Consider the following 16,349-nt stretch of genomic DNA (forward strand, 5'->3'; position numbering starts at 1 on the left):
ATCATGTCCAGGTAGAAACCTAAATTGAAGTGGCTGTTCTGGAAGATCAAAGGAAAAAAAATGCATTGAGAATAAATACATGACAAATCTGGCTCCTGCAAAAGAAGAAAGCTAATGGGCCTAATGAAGGAGGTGGTCAGGCCCTCTCTAGTAGCTTCCAACATGTGGGGTACACTTCTGGAGAGAAACAAGCCATAGGTGAGTCACCGAGCATGCTGAGTCTGTGCAGGTCACGATCTGAACATCATGTGATGGAATGGAGGGCCCAGGTGGGAGGGTGTTGAAGGCAGATGCTATAAGGAAAGGAATCTGCTGCTGCAGCTGTAGAGGACAGTGGCCACTTGTCTCCTGGAACCACCACTGTGCTTCAATAGCTACCACAGAATGAGCATCAGCAGAGAGAGACACGAGGTAGTGAAGAGAGGCTTTGGGAGCAGACCTGTGTGCAAGTCCTGACTCCAGGTTTTGCTAGCTGTATGACCTTAGCATTTTCTGAGCCCTGGGTTCTTCATCTCATCGAAGCGGGAAAGAATTTCAATTTCAAAGTGTTGCTAGAGAGTAAACTGAAATGAGATATCACCTAGAGTTTCTCAACACAGGAGAGGCTCAATAAATGTGCCTATTAGCATCTTGCACATGGAGGTGTTGCTTGTGTTTCGGGGTCCTGGGGGACAGGGAGCCCCAAGTTTTACTCCTTCCCAGAGTTCCAACAAGCCTCTTATTTCCTGGGTCCTCCCGTTCCGCGTGAGTTGGTTCTACCTCAGCACATTTCTCTTTTCCTCCCTGCCTCTCAGCAAAACCACCCCATTCCAGGTTGTCTCCACTACTGTGTATGCAGAGTCTCACCTATGTGTGAATCCTGAACTTAACAGTCTGTAAATGGGATGTTTGTGACTCAGAACCATGGTCACGACATTCTAAATCAGTGTCTCCCTGGGACAACCTGACTCAGTAGGTTGAGGGAGAGCTTCGGAATCTGCATTTAACGAGTAGCTCTAGATCCTTGCTATCAGTGCGTCTGGCAGCTTGGGCATCTGTCACCTGGGAGCTTGTCAGAAATACTGAATCTCAGGATTCACCTTTGACCTACTGAATCAGAAGCTGCATTTAAAAAAATACCCAGGTAGGGTTGACAGATAAAATACAGGGCACCCAATTAAATTTGAATTTCAGATAAACAATGCATTTGTTTAGTATAAGCATATTCCATAAGTACATCTGTATTTTCATTTGCTAAATCTGGCAACCGACTCTTTGGCATTTTTATGTACATTAAAACTTGAGAAGCATTGGTCTAGATCAGTAAATCCCAAACTTTCCATGCTTCAGAAGCACCTGTGGAGGCCTTGTTAAAACCCAGATTTCTGGGCCCCACCCCCAGAAGTTTTGATTCAGTAAGTCTGGGCAGGGGCTTGAGAACCTGCATTTCTAACAAGCTCCCAGTTGATGCTGGTACACACTTTGAGGATCACAGCTCTGCATGATGGCTGGATTCCCAAGTCAGCCCACCAAGGTCTTGGCAATTCCTACAACTTAGACAAGATAAGGGCTGAAGTTCCCTCCAACACTCATATCTATGCATGAAGAGAAAAAGAGTAACAGTCTGATCAGCCAACAGCTTAAGCTGCCTGACGACCCTTTATAACAAGGTCTGTAAGGACAAGTGTGGCTGACCACGTGGACTGCCAGGAGCTCATCTTCTCCTGACTTTGTGTGTCCTCCCTGTTTCCAAGCTACTGGTGATAGTTCCAAGAGCATAAAGGGGAAGAATGGGAGGGCTGGGAATAGATGGAGTCAAAGCAGGGACAAACCTCTTAAGAGGCTGGGTGACAGTGGGGACAGGTTGTAAAGTAAGATCTGGGGTGAGGAGTCCAAATGGGCAGGCTGGGAAATGAGGTTGCCCATAGCGGTGAGTGAGGAGGAGGAGGAGAGGTGGGGCAGGGCAGTCTCCTCAGTAGACCTGGGTGACCCCAGCTGAAGTGGCCAGTGGAAGTGACAGGAAGTACACGAGCACTTGGAGTCTGAGACCTAGATTAGAATCCCTGCTCTGCCAAGGATTAGCCTTCTAACTGTGCTCAAAGTTATCAACTCTTATTTCCTCACATGAGCAATGAGGAAATGACAAGGAAATGACAACCTCTTCAATAGGATGTTTGTGAGGAAGAACAGAGGCAGCACATGGAGGTAAAATGCCTGATCCCCAAGGCTCTCAGTAAATGGTAGCAGTTGCTATTATGGTTGCAAGAGAGTTTAATGCTACATTAGAGGAACATTCCTTCTTAGAGAATTTCTTTATCTGTATTTAATTTCATGAGATAACAGGTTTAGGGGAAATGTCATCCATACTCTGGAATGATAGCAAGGCCTCTTAAAAAAAAGAAAAAAACAACATTGGTAGCAAGATGTACATTCCCACCCGAATGTGATCCCCCTCCTTCCCTTGTCCATCCTTCCCTACTCCCATTCCTACTGGCTCAGGTGGAGTGAATAAACGGGCCCACAGAAGAGTTGGAACCTAGAATTATAAGGGACAAGCCCCTCGCCCTCAGCTGGTACCCTGAGATGGTCAGTTGTTAGCTGGATATCAGGCCTATACCATGAGAGGCACCAGGTGACATACTGAAGAAGGGCTGATTTAACAAGATACTTCCCATCACTGTGAATACAACCCAAGTGTTCTTCAATGTGTTTCTGTGCCTTGTTTTATAATTTTGTTTTATTTAAAATATATATATACAAACTGTATGTATACTTCAAAACATCAAGTTGTACATGATAAATACATATTTTATATGTCAATTTAAAATAAATAAATAGATTTGAAAAAATTAAGATACAATACAATTGACAGTCCTACAAATTTTAATACGTGGGTAGATTCATGCAACCATTATTACAATCAGGATGCAGAACAGTTCTAACGCCTCAAAAATTTCCTGGCGCAATCCATTTGTTGGCCACACCTTCCCCTAGTTCTCAACCCTCAGCAACCAGTGATCTGTTCTTCATCACCATACTTTTATCTTTTCAAGAATGTCACATAAATGAAAGAAATTTTGCTGGGTGAAAAAGTCAGTCTTGCCTTGTTTTATATTATTAAATAAAGACAGCAAGCCTTTTTAAACATTCAACACAGAAACTGAATACCAGGCAGTGAAAAGACACATTTGTAAACTAGACTTTCGTTTTTCCATGCCCCCGTACAGACTTACCCTCAACTCTTTACAAAACTACCTCTCCCAGGATGTCTTCTCGAATTGATTCTTCCAAACAACATTACTCTCTCGTTCTGGCCCTTGTCCTTTCACACTCTACTTCTCTCCTTGTCACTTTCTCAGGTAGTCAGTTCTGAGCATGAATTAAGCAGCACCACACAGGAAAAAGTGCATGTTCTCTGCAGACGCACAGATCTCAATATGCACCTGGGTCTGTAAGGACAGTGGGCCGGGTACTTAGTCTCCTGGATCCTCAAGGTAGAATCACTTTACCTTGAAGAGTTGCAGTAAATAGTAAAGATGGAATGAGAAGATGAACACAAAGCCCTGGCATAGCGTAGGCAGCCAACACACAGGCAGTCATTACTTTGAGCCACCAGTATTAATAGTGCTGCTTGTCCATCACAGTGCCCACAGACCATTCCACCAGAGGCTTCGCATGTGTACAGGCACAAAAACAAAAGCATCAAAAGAAGTATCAAAAGAAGGCCCAAAACAATGGACTAATTGTTTCCTTTTCATATTCATTGTTCTGGCAGCATAGGGAAGTGCAGCCTACATAAAGGTAGGCCCCAAATAACTTTTCTCTGCCACCGTCCCCTGTGTGACGTTCACCATGGCACTTTGCTGTTCCTGGCCCTTGATTTTTTTTTTTTTTTAATCCTCAAATGGCAGAGTGACCTCAAAGCTCTCAAGTGTTTCTCTAAGCTCTAAAATTCTAAAACCCCAGGTAGGCCAGAATAATTACAATATTCTGTAATCCCAGAATATTGGGAGGCTGAGGCAGGAGGATTGCTTAAGCCCAGGAGTTCAAGACCAGTCTGAGCAACATAGTGAGACCTCATTGCTACAAAAATACAAAAAATGTGATGGCATATGCCTGTAATCTCAACTACTGGAGAGGCTGAGGTGGGAGGATAGCTTTAGCCCGGGAGGTCGAGGTTGCAGTGAGCTATGATTGCACCACTGTACTCTAGCCTGGGTGACAGAGCAAGGCCTTGTCTCAAAAAATATATCAAATAAAATGAAATAAGGCTCTGGGAGGCTGGACACAGTGGCTCACGCCTATAATCCCAGCCCTTTGGGAGACCGAGGTGGACAGATAGCCTGAGGTCAGGAGTTTGAGACCAGCCTGGCCAAAATGGTGAAACCCCATCTCTACTAAAAAAAATACAAAAAATTAGCTGAGCATGGTGGCAGGCGCCTGTAATCTCAGCTACTCGGGAGGCTGAGACAGGAGAATTGCTTGAACCCAGGAGGCAGAGATTGCAGTAAGCTGAGATTGTGCCACTGCACTCCAGCCTGGGTAACAAGAGCGAAACTCCACCTCAAAAAAAAAAAAAAAAAAAGACTCTGGGTATGCACAGACCACAGCTTTAAAGTTTAGTAATTTCTTATAAGCTCTTTCCCCATTCTATCTGGGTTAAAACTCTGTTTTCTGACCCTGAAGGTGTGGACCAAACCCTCTCCCTTAGTTTGTTATTCCGCATGTCATTGGGTCTATATAAAAACTGGAGAGATTATTAAGTAATCTAGATTATATAAACAATGACTAAACAACTAACTTTTTAAACTATACAGGGTTTTCCAGCTTAAATATCATAGGAAAGGAAAAAGAGAGAAATCCGAATTAATAAAGTAGTCCATTAGTTTCTACCATGTAGATACAATTTAATAATAATACATGACACTTGTTACATTTTATAGGCATTTACTATGTGCCAGGAAGGCTGGGCACCCCGCATGTTATCTCATTTAATCTTCCTAACGTATCTGTGGCAAGGTGTTGTGATTGCCATTTTTATCCTCCTTTTAACTGAGGAGTAAACAAACCTGGAGAGAGGTAGGGTACATAGCCTATGGTTATGCAGGCAGTAAGTGGCAGAAAACTAGATGCAGCCAAATAAAGTGCAGGTAATTTCAGATCAGGAATTATATTCATTAGCATCACTAAAGGGAAGACAGTAGTCTCCAGGGATTGACTTTGTCCCCCTGAATTCTTAGTGTCAAAAAGGGCCTGAATGCAACTAGTACATCCTGACTATGGACTGAAGGAAAAGGGTGTAGAGGGAAAGAAAGGGTAAGGGGCTGTGGTAAAGAGAGAGAGCGGGGACACTACAGTAGGTGAAGGGGGAGAATAAAGAGATGATGGATGGGAGGAGTCAGGCTCCCAGAGCAGGCAACTAACAGAGGCTGAAAATTTCCAAGTAGTCCTGGCTCTGGGAGAGAAGATTCAGGTAGCACAGAAAGAAGGAACAGGAGGCCTTCGAGGCTGTAATTATCTAACAGGACTGTGATGAAAACAGGAGTCAGGGAGCTGCTGAATTGGGGAACAGGGGGAGACGGATAATGTTTTCTCTAGCCTCATTGCCGAGAAACTCATTAAAATCCCCTTTCCATTTCCAATTCCTCAGTATCCAAAAGGCCAGTGTTTCTGAAACTGGAGAGATTTTCTTCTTTTCAGTATAACTGGGGGAAACAAATAATATACGTCAATTTAAAATTTTATAAACCATTTTCCCTTCATCCTACCACATTGCGCTATGAAGAAAAGAAATAACCTTTTTAAATGATGGGAAAAGTGTAGCCACAGGGAGAGGGGGAAACGGCTGGGGGTTCTCTTTGTATCATTTTTCAAAAGAAAAAGTATGATGTCGTTTTCAAGAGATGAACAGAATAGAACCTAAGCTGATATTCTCATTCACCATAAAAATATATGGAGAAAAGGAATCCTGAATTCAAAAGAAGATTTTTTAAAGGGGTGAAAAAAAATAAAGAAAACACTCAAAATTATATCTAACATAATGGTACTTAAGTACTTCACAACCATTTTGTCCTTTAATCCTCAAAATAATCCTGTGAGGGCTTCAGGGCTGTAATTACCTACGAAGACTACTTCAATATTGATTTTGCAGATGAGGTGAGACACAGAGAGGTTAAGCAACTTGCTAATGTTGGCATAGCTAGCAAGGAGTAGTTCTAGGATTTAGGCCCAGAGGGTCTGACTTTTAATACCCAAATGATTAGCCAGAATGCTAATCTGCATCCTCAAAAGAATGAAAAAGACAAAACAAATCCAAAGCAGAAGAATCCCAATGAATTACTTATCGTGCCAAGGTAAGACTGATGAAGGACATCAGGACCCTGGAGAAATGTATGTTGACTTCAGGAAAGACCCATAGAGATGCAAGAGATACAGGTCTAGAAGTGTGATAGGGTGATAGCAAGAATCCCAAATTGGGAAGGAAAAAAGATCTGAGTTTCAGGTCCTCTTCATATTGGCTTTGTGACTGTAGGTAAGCCACTTAACTTCCCAAAGCTCCAGTCTCCTCTGTAAAATAATACCTGAGACCAGATAGTTGTGAGGACTGCTATGAGACTGAGTTGACTGAATGGAAAAGCAGTGTTAGCTGGGTGGTGTTACACATAGTCATTAAAGCTGTGGAATACCCCAGGAGGTTTAGAGCACCTTGTAATAAACAAATAAACAAAATTAGCACAAGTCTGCAACAAAATGCGTGATTTGTTGGCTGCTTTTTGCTTTGCTTTTGTGTGGGTTAAACTCTTCCACTGGCTGGCTTTCTTTCTTTCTTTCTTTCTTTCTTTCTTTCTTTCTTTCTTTCTTTCTTTCTTTCTTTCTTTCTTTCTTTCCTTCCTTCCTTCCTTCCTTCCTTCCTTCCTTCCTTCCTTCCTTCTTTCTTTTTTTTTCTTTTACTGAAGGCTCCTTTGGAATCTGTGCTGCGAATGACAAATCCGAGACAATGTGATGTTGGAAACAATCATAGACTTTGAAAGGGCACAGATCAAGAATTCAGTTCTCTGAGGCCATGACATGCTCCAAGTTAAAACAAACATCCAGGGGAAGGCAGGCAGTTTGGGCAGTATGCAGCACCTGGACCCCGCCTGACTGAGGAGACTACATTCCTTGACACTAGTGACTTACCCACAGTTGGACTGCTTATGGTTAGTGGCCTTTCCCTTCCCTTCCTGCTTTCTCTTGCCCAGATGACCTTCTTAAAGGATAGGCAGTCCATGGCTCTCAAAACCCATTCAGGTCCTTCTTCCCTTGGAGCTCCTCCCATGGAAATGTGTTAGGTTTTATGCAATATAATTAATAGACTGAAGACAGTCTGAGTAACCAAGATAAGGTTTAGCACCACCGAGAAAGTGTTTAAACTTTATGAGAGAACCTGGTAAATCTTCATGCCCTCTACCCGCAAGAGATAGTGCTAATTGCCTGACAGTTATTATTATTATTTTTTAGCCTTTGAGAAAGATGATAGAAGGAAAGAGTACTGGGCCAATACCTAAAAGACTTAGGTGCTAGGCTAGGCTTTCCAGTTGTCAGGCTGTGTGACCTTGGAAAAATGGCGTTACTCCTCTGATCTTCTCTCGTTTTCCTCAAGTGGTAAACTGAGCACTTTAAATTGGTGTTTTCCAAAGTAATTTGAGAAATTATCTCTGAAACAGAAGAATAAATTTAATTTTGATTATTATTACAAAAAATCTATTACAACAAACTTATGATTTATATACATTATTGCCTGGGATGAGCCTAAAGTGAAAAAGTGAGTCAATTTAAAGAAAAATCTAAAAGTAAATAATATTATAGATGGATGTGACTAAAATTGTGACGGTGAAATTTGAAAGAACATCATAAGGGACCTTCAGTCCCTTACCAAAGGGCAGAGTCCAGGACGAGCATTCAGACATCTCTTCTGTTTTTCTACTTGGCAACCCCCCTAGTTTGTCCTCCCATCCTTTGTCAGGCCTTTCTGTCAGTGTTTGTGAGAAACCTGCCCAACACACCTATCCAATGCTCTATAGTCCTTGGGTATAAAATTATAATTGGCACAAGCGATCATGTCATCCATTGCAGTTCACAAGTAAAAGTTTTAGTAAGACCAATAACATTTCAAATCGTCTTTTAATTTTTATAAAATTGTCAAATCTTGCTCACAGGTCTCTGGCCCTTCGTTCTCCAAGGACTCACTCTTCTGGCTCCACAATTCATTTTTTCATGTGACTTGTTAGGGATCATCTGTATTCCAGCTGAGGGTAGAATTCTAAATCTAGAAGAACGAGTAAACGAGCATGTTTCAGAGAAGCTCTATAAAAGTTGAGTCCAAAACAACTGAGAGGCTTTGGAAAGTCCCAATATTGCCTTAAACATAAATATTGTGATCAGTAACTTTTTATTTATGGCAAACTTTGAACCTTCCAGAAAGATGCATCGAATGCAAACTATTATTAGCAGGGAAATGCAAAAGCCACTTGGTATGACATGATTTATACCCAACAGCTCAATGCAGGCTGAGCAAGCAAGAAACATTGTTCCTGTCTCAAGGCAAAGACAGAGAGGTTGGGCAGATTTGAAGAATCTAGTTTAGAAATTCAAGAGGATGATCAGGGTAATAGATTTACTAAACCCGATTAAGGGCAGGAGAACAAGACATAGGACTTTCAGGAATATTTTTTCTTTCCTTCCCAACATATTTACCTTCAACTGCTAAGCTGTGTGGTAAAGAAGGCTGCTCTGGAATGAGCATCATGAAATGGGTCTGGAAGGGGCTGGGGGCTCATCTGGTAGGTTTTGCAGGAAATCCGTGTCTGTAAATGTGCCTCTCATTTGTGATAATTTGGGATCATCCTGGTGGTGTCCTGGTCCCTGGCTGTGTCTGCAAGACTTGGAAGCAGTCAGTGAGACTTGGGATGATAAAGCTGAAGCAGTGTGGGCTCAACTAGTAAGAGTTCAGTGACAGGAGATGTTGATCAGTTTGGATTCTGAATACTCTACGTCAAACTGAGACAGGGAGGGTGTTTCAGCTCCTCCCCCTTACCCTCCTTCCTTGAACTCTTCCTCAGCTGTGAATGCCATGGGTTCTTTGTTCCTTCCTTTAACCACCTCCAGTAAGCCTTTGATTTTAAAGACAGTAGTGGGAAGACAGACAGCTTGGATATAGCAGCTCCGTGTGAGGTCTGTGAGCTCTTGGGTGAGTCACTTAATGTCTCTAAGCCTCACTTTCCTCATATATGAAATTGGCAAAATAGTAGTACCTACCTAATAATGCTTTGGGGAGAATTCAACAGGATAAAATACCTAAGGCACAAATTCTTTGCACAGAATGCTCAGTTAACAACCATCTGATAAACCATGTGGCTCCCTCTTATTGTAAACAGAGTACATCTTTCCAGAGAATATGGAGACAAATCTTCAGAGTCCTGGAAAGAGATACAATGAATTAAAACATATTCCTGAAACACATTTTAATGAAAGAAAAAGCAATCTCATTTAATTCATTAGCTGAGATGATACCTAAACACTGTTAATAATGCTGGATTTTCTTTTAGTCACTGATTGCAGAGAAATCAAAATCTTACTCATTCGCATCCAGTGGACTATTTTACACCATTCCAGGCACAGTCAATGCCACTGGAAGTAAAATACAAGTTTCCTGACTTCTTTTTTTGCATCCAAGCCAGGACTTCATGAAACAAATGGTCTGAGGCCTGGTGCTCAGCCTTGGGCTTTTGTGCTAGGCAATATCTCTATCAGGTTCCAGCAGACTTCCAGGGCTGGCCTGATGGCACTCCAGGTTTTTTGTCTTTAAGTATCATAGACTTCTCCTAGGAAGACAGTCAGAGCTTTTGATGCTGCCCTTTCTTATCAAGGGAAAGAATATATGAATGAAGCTGACACCATCAGTAGGGGACTAAAGGTCAATTATTAAAATTTTCATGATTAATTGACAGTGGCATGCCGATCCCTTCATCATCCCTTTCCTACCCTTCTTCATTGACAAAGGTGTGGAATCTTAGCATACAGGGTCTGAATTCTTCTGGGGTGTAGGAAATTATTTGCTGTTCAGGAGAGTAAGGAATTTGAACCACAAGGGGTTGGCAAATGCATTAACTAATTAAGGTTTTTTCAACTGGTTTCCCCCTTACTAACTAAAGGAATACATTTTGACTTCTAGTTGAAACTCAGAGGATGACCAAAAGACAGAAATTAACGAATATCCTTTTTGGCCTCAATCCAAAGAACTATTTTTTCTTTCTGAATTTATCCTACTCTTGAGCCCTGCCCAGTGAAGAAGAATGAAATCATAATGGCAATTTTCTTTCTGGCAACAGTTCATCACAGATGAAATTTACCTGTTTTCTTCCAGGTTGTCTCAAAAAAGAATGAGGGCTCTGTCTCTCAAGGGTTTGATGATTTCAGATGTCCATCTAGAGCATAAGGAAGATAACCTAATTTCTGTTTCCATAAAAAATACCGGAGGACAAGAAGACAATGTTCCTGTGGAATGTCCTCTAAGAGCTGACATGGGTGGGAGGTCAAGAGGATGTCCCCCAAAAGGCAGAAGCTCTTGATTTGCCAAGAAAGCTTGAGAAGAGGTCATCTGCAGAAGGATGAGGCTGTTGCAAAGAGACACTAATCATGAGACAAGGATTCATATTTTCTATGAAATATCTCCTTCTAAAATAAAAAATCCAAACCCACCTTCATTATCACTTATTTCACCTGTTTATTATAAAATGTTTTCAGGCAATGTTGCAGCATCTTCAATTATCTGCAAAGGAGCTAAGTTTGTTTGATTTAGACAGCAAATTGACCTCCCATCTGATTTCAATCCTTCCTACCAAATAGGTTGGCCATGAATGCTGCTGTAGTTGTGTGATACACTTTGAATTTCACCAAGCATGTGGTAAAAAGACTGGTCTGAGTCCCAGGTGTCAGCTGAACCTGCCACAGCAGCAGAGAGGGAGTCATTTGTATTTATACCAAGTTTGTGTTCACATTAGCTCAGAGTATAACCGATTTCTACAAATATGTAAATGTCTCATTGTAAACCCAAAGTGTATTCAGACAGAGAAAAGTTCAGCTCACCTTTTCTACAGATGATATATCTTCAGGCCTTCAGTTCTTTTCTTCTCAGTTTAGTTCTCAATGATAACTCAAAGAAAATGAAGCCTTCTAATTAGGTATAATTATGACAAACACGGAAGAGCCCAGGAAGTAAAAGACAATGGTAAGAAACAATTCTAAAACACCTTAAAGCTGCCCTCTCATCCAGCTGATTTATGTCATAAGCACTTGCTACAAATAAGTCTATAGAGTTTGAGTCAAAACATACGTGAGACATTTTAACTTCTGCCCAAACTGTTCATCCTTTTGCCTCATGCTCAGTTTGGTAGATTAAAAATTAGGTGAGTAAGAAAATGGATTACCACAGTGAGAGAAAGTGAGGCCAGCAAGAAACAGGCATGACAGAGAATTATGCTGATAATTTATGAAGACCTAGAAAGAAAATTTCTGATTCATCAATAGTATTTACAGGTTAAAAAGAAAAGAAAAGGAAAGAAAACTAAACAAGAGGAGGAAAAAGGGATAAGACAGAAAGAAAAAGGTTGAAGGAAATGGTCTTCAGTCTGGAGAAGATTCATCCTGTGAGAATGCATTGCTGTCTTAAACAATGTACTGTTTTTCTTACTTATGAAAACCAGCATCAGATGCTGGTTGTTGGTCTTGTCCTTGCTTAGGTCTATAGGTCTCCAGTCATTCATTTGCATGTCATTGAAAGAGGTGATGACACTATATTACCCCTTTATTTCAGAGAATATGGAGGAAATATCTGTCATACTGGTCATCAATTTTTATTTCAGGAAAAGTAAAACCTATTCTTATATAATCTCCTCTAGCACTTGGAAGCTCCTCAAATGACTGCCCCCCTCATTTCTTTCTTAATATATACAAATTTTACTATACATTTATTTGGACCTGGAAACTTCAAACATAAAAGATTTGATGTTGCTCATACCTTGAGCAAGTAGGAAATCCTTAGGGAAATGTGAACTAGTTCATACTTATGATAACAGCTGTTTTAATAAAACAATGAATTATTGACCCAACATCTGACTCATCTTTTGCTACATTTTTTATGTTACAGGAAGGTTTATAACTAATAAATTTCTTTGTATTGCATGCATATCTTATGAAAAAATAATTGCATATCCTCTGCATATATTCTTAACCACTGGCATGTTGTATGTACCCAAACTGCAGCAGTAACAAGACGTGAATATGTGTAAAATTTTGTTCTAAAATCATAAAACATAATGCTGAATTATTAGGGGGTAATTATTTAACAACAATGACAAAATCTTCTCTCTTTACTTATCTTTACCTACTTCATCTTAATCTCACATTATTTTTTAAAAGAAAACTTCATTGCATATTCTAGCAAAGTCTATTGGTAGGCGAAGGTTTAACAGAGCCAGAGAGAATGTGCAAGGAGTGAGAAAGTGAATTGATGGATGGATGGTTAAATGAATATAAATGAACTGACACCTTTACAGGAAAATAACATTTCTTTTCTTTTTTTATTCTATAGATCAGTGGGTTTTGTATCTGTAATTCTTTCATATCAGCAAAGAGGAAATAAACTCTCATGTAAATCATTTCCCCCCCCATCTGTAGCATATTAAAACCATGCGTTTTTTTTCTTTTAAGCAGACTCTTTTTTCCCTATTTGCTTATCAGTTCATCCACCATTACATTTTAAATGAAACTGCAAGACCCTTGTCCCTCCCCCAAATTTCAGCCTGATGTAGGAAAGTGGAAAGCAGACTTTTCTTGCTTTAGAATAGTGACCTAGATTCAATTACAGATAGACCTAGAAGAGAGAAGTGACACCTCACAATTTTCTTAGAGGTCTTGAAAAAATTAGAAATCTCAAAACAATACTTAATGGGAAAGAATCTGTTTATTTCTCCCCATTTTCCATTTTATTTCTTCTCTGCCTTAATTGCATTGCTTTGGTCCATTTAATTGTTCCTGGTATAACATCACAATAGGTTTCCCGCGGGATATTTCTGAATCATAAAAACGGGCATTTCAAGGAAATTTCTGAGTTTGGCTTTTGAGGGTGGGTGTCTACACACAGAGTATGTGTAATTCTGCAAACTGAACCCAGATAAGATGGGGAAAAAATTCTCTTAAAAGGCACATTTTCCCTTGCAGCCTTTAAAAAAGCAAACAAATTACATTAATAAAGTACACTTATTATAATTGCACTGCAGACAAAGCACTGAACGGGGAAAGGCGGTGTATATATTTTACTGTTTTCCCAATTACTGTAGAAAAATGTGATCAAAAGAAATAGAAAGAGGGAAGAACCCTGTGATTCTGCTTATTGACTTTTATCACTAAATTAAGCATATAAATGACCTGAGCGGGTGGCTTGGTATATTAAATTAAAAAAAGAAGAACAATGATTCTCTCTTCTTTTTCCCTCCCTCTCTGATCTCAGCCTGAAAGGAGTCTCCGAGAGATAAGAAAGATGGGATTCGGTCCGTGCTACTCGGGTGGGTCCTGCTTACCGCGAGCGGGGAGGCGGTTGCCTTCCGTGCAGGATTTCCGTTGAGGGCTCACAATAAGCGGTCTCAAGCGGGGGCACATTCCCTGCCACTTCCACGGTCCCTCAAACAAAGAAAGAAGCCAAAGTCGGCTGTCCCAAGACCAATGTAAGCGCTTAGGAAGCTTTGAGACGCTTTAGGGAGAGGAAGGCTGCTGTGGGCAGGTGTGAACACCTCAGCCCTCGCGGCAGGTTTGGAGCCGCCCAGCGTAGGAAGAGGGCAGAAGTGGGCTCGCGTCTATGCGGGTATTCAAAGTGAAAAAGAGCTGCAAATGGCACAAAAGTCCGGGGGCTAGGCGCAGGAAAACAGAGCAAGGAAACTGCCTTAGCTCTCAAACACTGCCTATGGAGGGGTGTTCCCCGGAAGATTATTCTAGATCCTATGAAAGTGGTCTCCACTGGGCGCTGGCCACAGCATTGGGGATGTGGGTGCGCGCCTGCTCCGAAAGAAGGGTCCCCCAGGCCGCGCGGGGGAACGCAGGAGACGCCTGTCCCCGGGGGAGCCAGCGGAGGATTGTTTCATTTCAAAGTGAAAATCTGCAGGCTTTGGGAAACGATATTCAAAAAAGTATATAATCTCCATATGCCGCTCAATGGAGGATCCTCATAATTTACAGCGGCAGATAAGGCTAGAGGGTGTAATAAAAAATCTGAAGCCCTCCCCTCCCCCCTCGCCGCCTCCCCGGAATTGCACCTTGGGCAGCGGAGCAGAATCCGGAATGTGAACTTCTCCCGACATATGTTTCCCGCAGATAAGTAAACAATCTGGACGTGAAATGGAAATGGTAATTAATGCAGTAATGCTGTTACACCTCGAGTGTGCAAATCCCATTGACTCGCCGCACCACGGGGGGTGCCGGGCGTACGGGGACCGGTGGCGTGCGCCCAGGCTGCCCACTCCCTCCCTCCTCTCTCCCTCCTCCCTAGGTCCCCGGGCGGGGCGTCCAGAAATCCCGCAGGGACGTGCCCGGGCTGCAGGAAGCAAGGAGCTGCTTAAGCAGAGTTCGGGACTCCCGGCTCTCGGCCCTTGGAGGACTGGGCGGGTGCTCTGCCTTTGCCTCGACAGCCGCGCCTCTCACCCACCTCCCTCAGTTATCACCGCCGCGCTAGCGCTAGCAGGGCCTCCTCGGGGCTCAGAGGTGCAGCCTGGCCCTGAAGCACCCAGGAGAGCCTGAGTTCTCCTACTGCGAGCAGCCGGCGACAGAGGTCTGGAGGCAGAGGGAACCCCCAAACTTAGTGCAGCTGGTCGCCCTGAGTGCGGCGGTCGGGTCTTTCCTCTCCCCTCTGTTCCCGGGCCAAGTGCGGCCGGGTGTCTGGCAGAGTTTTTCTGAAGTTTCTTTCCATCCTCGCACCGAAAGCACTGATCGTATATGAACTGCTTCTCTTACGGACCTGAGCGGAAAAGTTTGGAAAAGGCCACTGCCCGCCAGAGTAAAGCAACTTCTCCACTTTGTAGCAAAGAGGAAACTTGAGGCCTCCTTTCAGCCTCTGTCCGGCCTGGGCACCCGCTCCCTTCCTCAACCCAGACCCAATGCTTGGGCTTTTGGGGGGAATTGGGGAGGTTGCCTAGCTCAGGGATTCGAGCGAAAGGATGCAGAATCAGGGGAGGCAGCCAAGGGATGTCCCCGACCCGCGGCCCTTCCCGCTTCCGAAGAGAACAGCTTGCTCACCCGACCCCAGAGGCTGGACAGGAGCCTGAGGATGACGGCTCTGCGGGACCCAGGGCCAGGGGCTGGGCTAGGAAGGGAGTAGCGAGGCCCCCTCTTCCCTGACTTCAGGCTCGTTCTTAGTGTGAGAGCCGGCAACGCCCAAGCCCCGGTACCTGGGCGCACACACAGAGCCGGGATTCTGCGGCGCCCACCGCGAGTCTCTGGTTTAAAGTAGAAGCCCCAGGATTTCTAGCGCCCCCATCCGCCATCAACTTCTTTATTTTCTTAATTACTCTGCCGTGGCCCAGCGCCTGCGCTTCTGGTTCCAGGCCAATGCTCATCCCTGCAGCGTCAGGAAAGAAATCAGCCCAAGTAGCTCTCCCACTGCTAGGTCCACTAGAGCCTAGGAGGCAGGGCAGGGCAGGGCAGGACAGAGGCCAGGAGAACATGCCCCTCGGTGGAGGCGGGAAGCATGGGTCCCGGCTGTCCTGCACTCAAATCTAACGGGCCCCTTCTGTCCCTGTGCCTCTTCCTCTAGCACTCACACACAATCCACTCAGCAAATAAAGAGATGAGATTTCTTTACACAAATCTTGTGACTTAGGTGATATTCAAATTCAAATGGTTTGAAATTCATTGTCCACTTGAACAATGGTAACAAGGCCTGAGCTGGGGAGGAGATGAAGGAAACAAGAGTGCTGGCACCACAGCTCGCCAAGTTTCCCGGGCCCTGGCAGTCTCGGATCTCTCCAGAGAAGCTGACCGGGTGGGACACACTTCACTAAATGGTGAGCTGTGATCAAAGTCCCTTGGCCCTAGTCTGACGGAAACATTATCCCGCTTTGGTTCACTGGAGATTCCTACAGGTTAGCTCGCTCCAGTTCCAAAATGCAAACGTTAAGGGGGTCTCAGATGTCAGTTACTCACACCTCAGTGTAATTTACTCAAAGTAGCTGGTCTTTTCCGTCTTTAAAGTCAGCGGGCCTATGGAAATTAATATTTAAATAGTAAAACTCCGAAACTGGAAGGGAATCAAAGATTTTGGGAGTCGGATCCAAAACCGAGAG

General features: G+C 43.2%; 1 long non-coding RNA gene across 1 annotated transcript; it reads right to left on the reverse strand.

The window, feature by feature from the left end:
* Positions 1–2,855: 2,855 nt before the first annotated feature.
* Positions 2,856–8,276, reverse strand: LOC140713486 (uncharacterized). The gene is made up of 3 exons (XR_012095579.1): positions 8,176–8,276; positions 7,523–7,676; positions 2,856–3,428 (listed from the first exon to the last, which is right to left on the reverse strand). It is a non-coding gene; the product is annotated as an uncharacterized lncRNA (long non-coding RNA).
* Between the last annotated feature and the right edge of the window lie 8,073 nt (positions 8,277–16,349).

The sequence above is a fragment of the Chlorocebus sabaeus genome, chromosome 15 (genome assembly GCF_047675955.1).
Source record: "Chlorocebus sabaeus isolate Y175 chromosome 15, mChlSab1.0.hap1, whole genome shotgun sequence".
In the NCBI taxonomy this organism is placed as follows: Eukaryota; Metazoa; Chordata; class Mammalia; order Primates; family Cercopithecidae; genus Chlorocebus; species Chlorocebus sabaeus.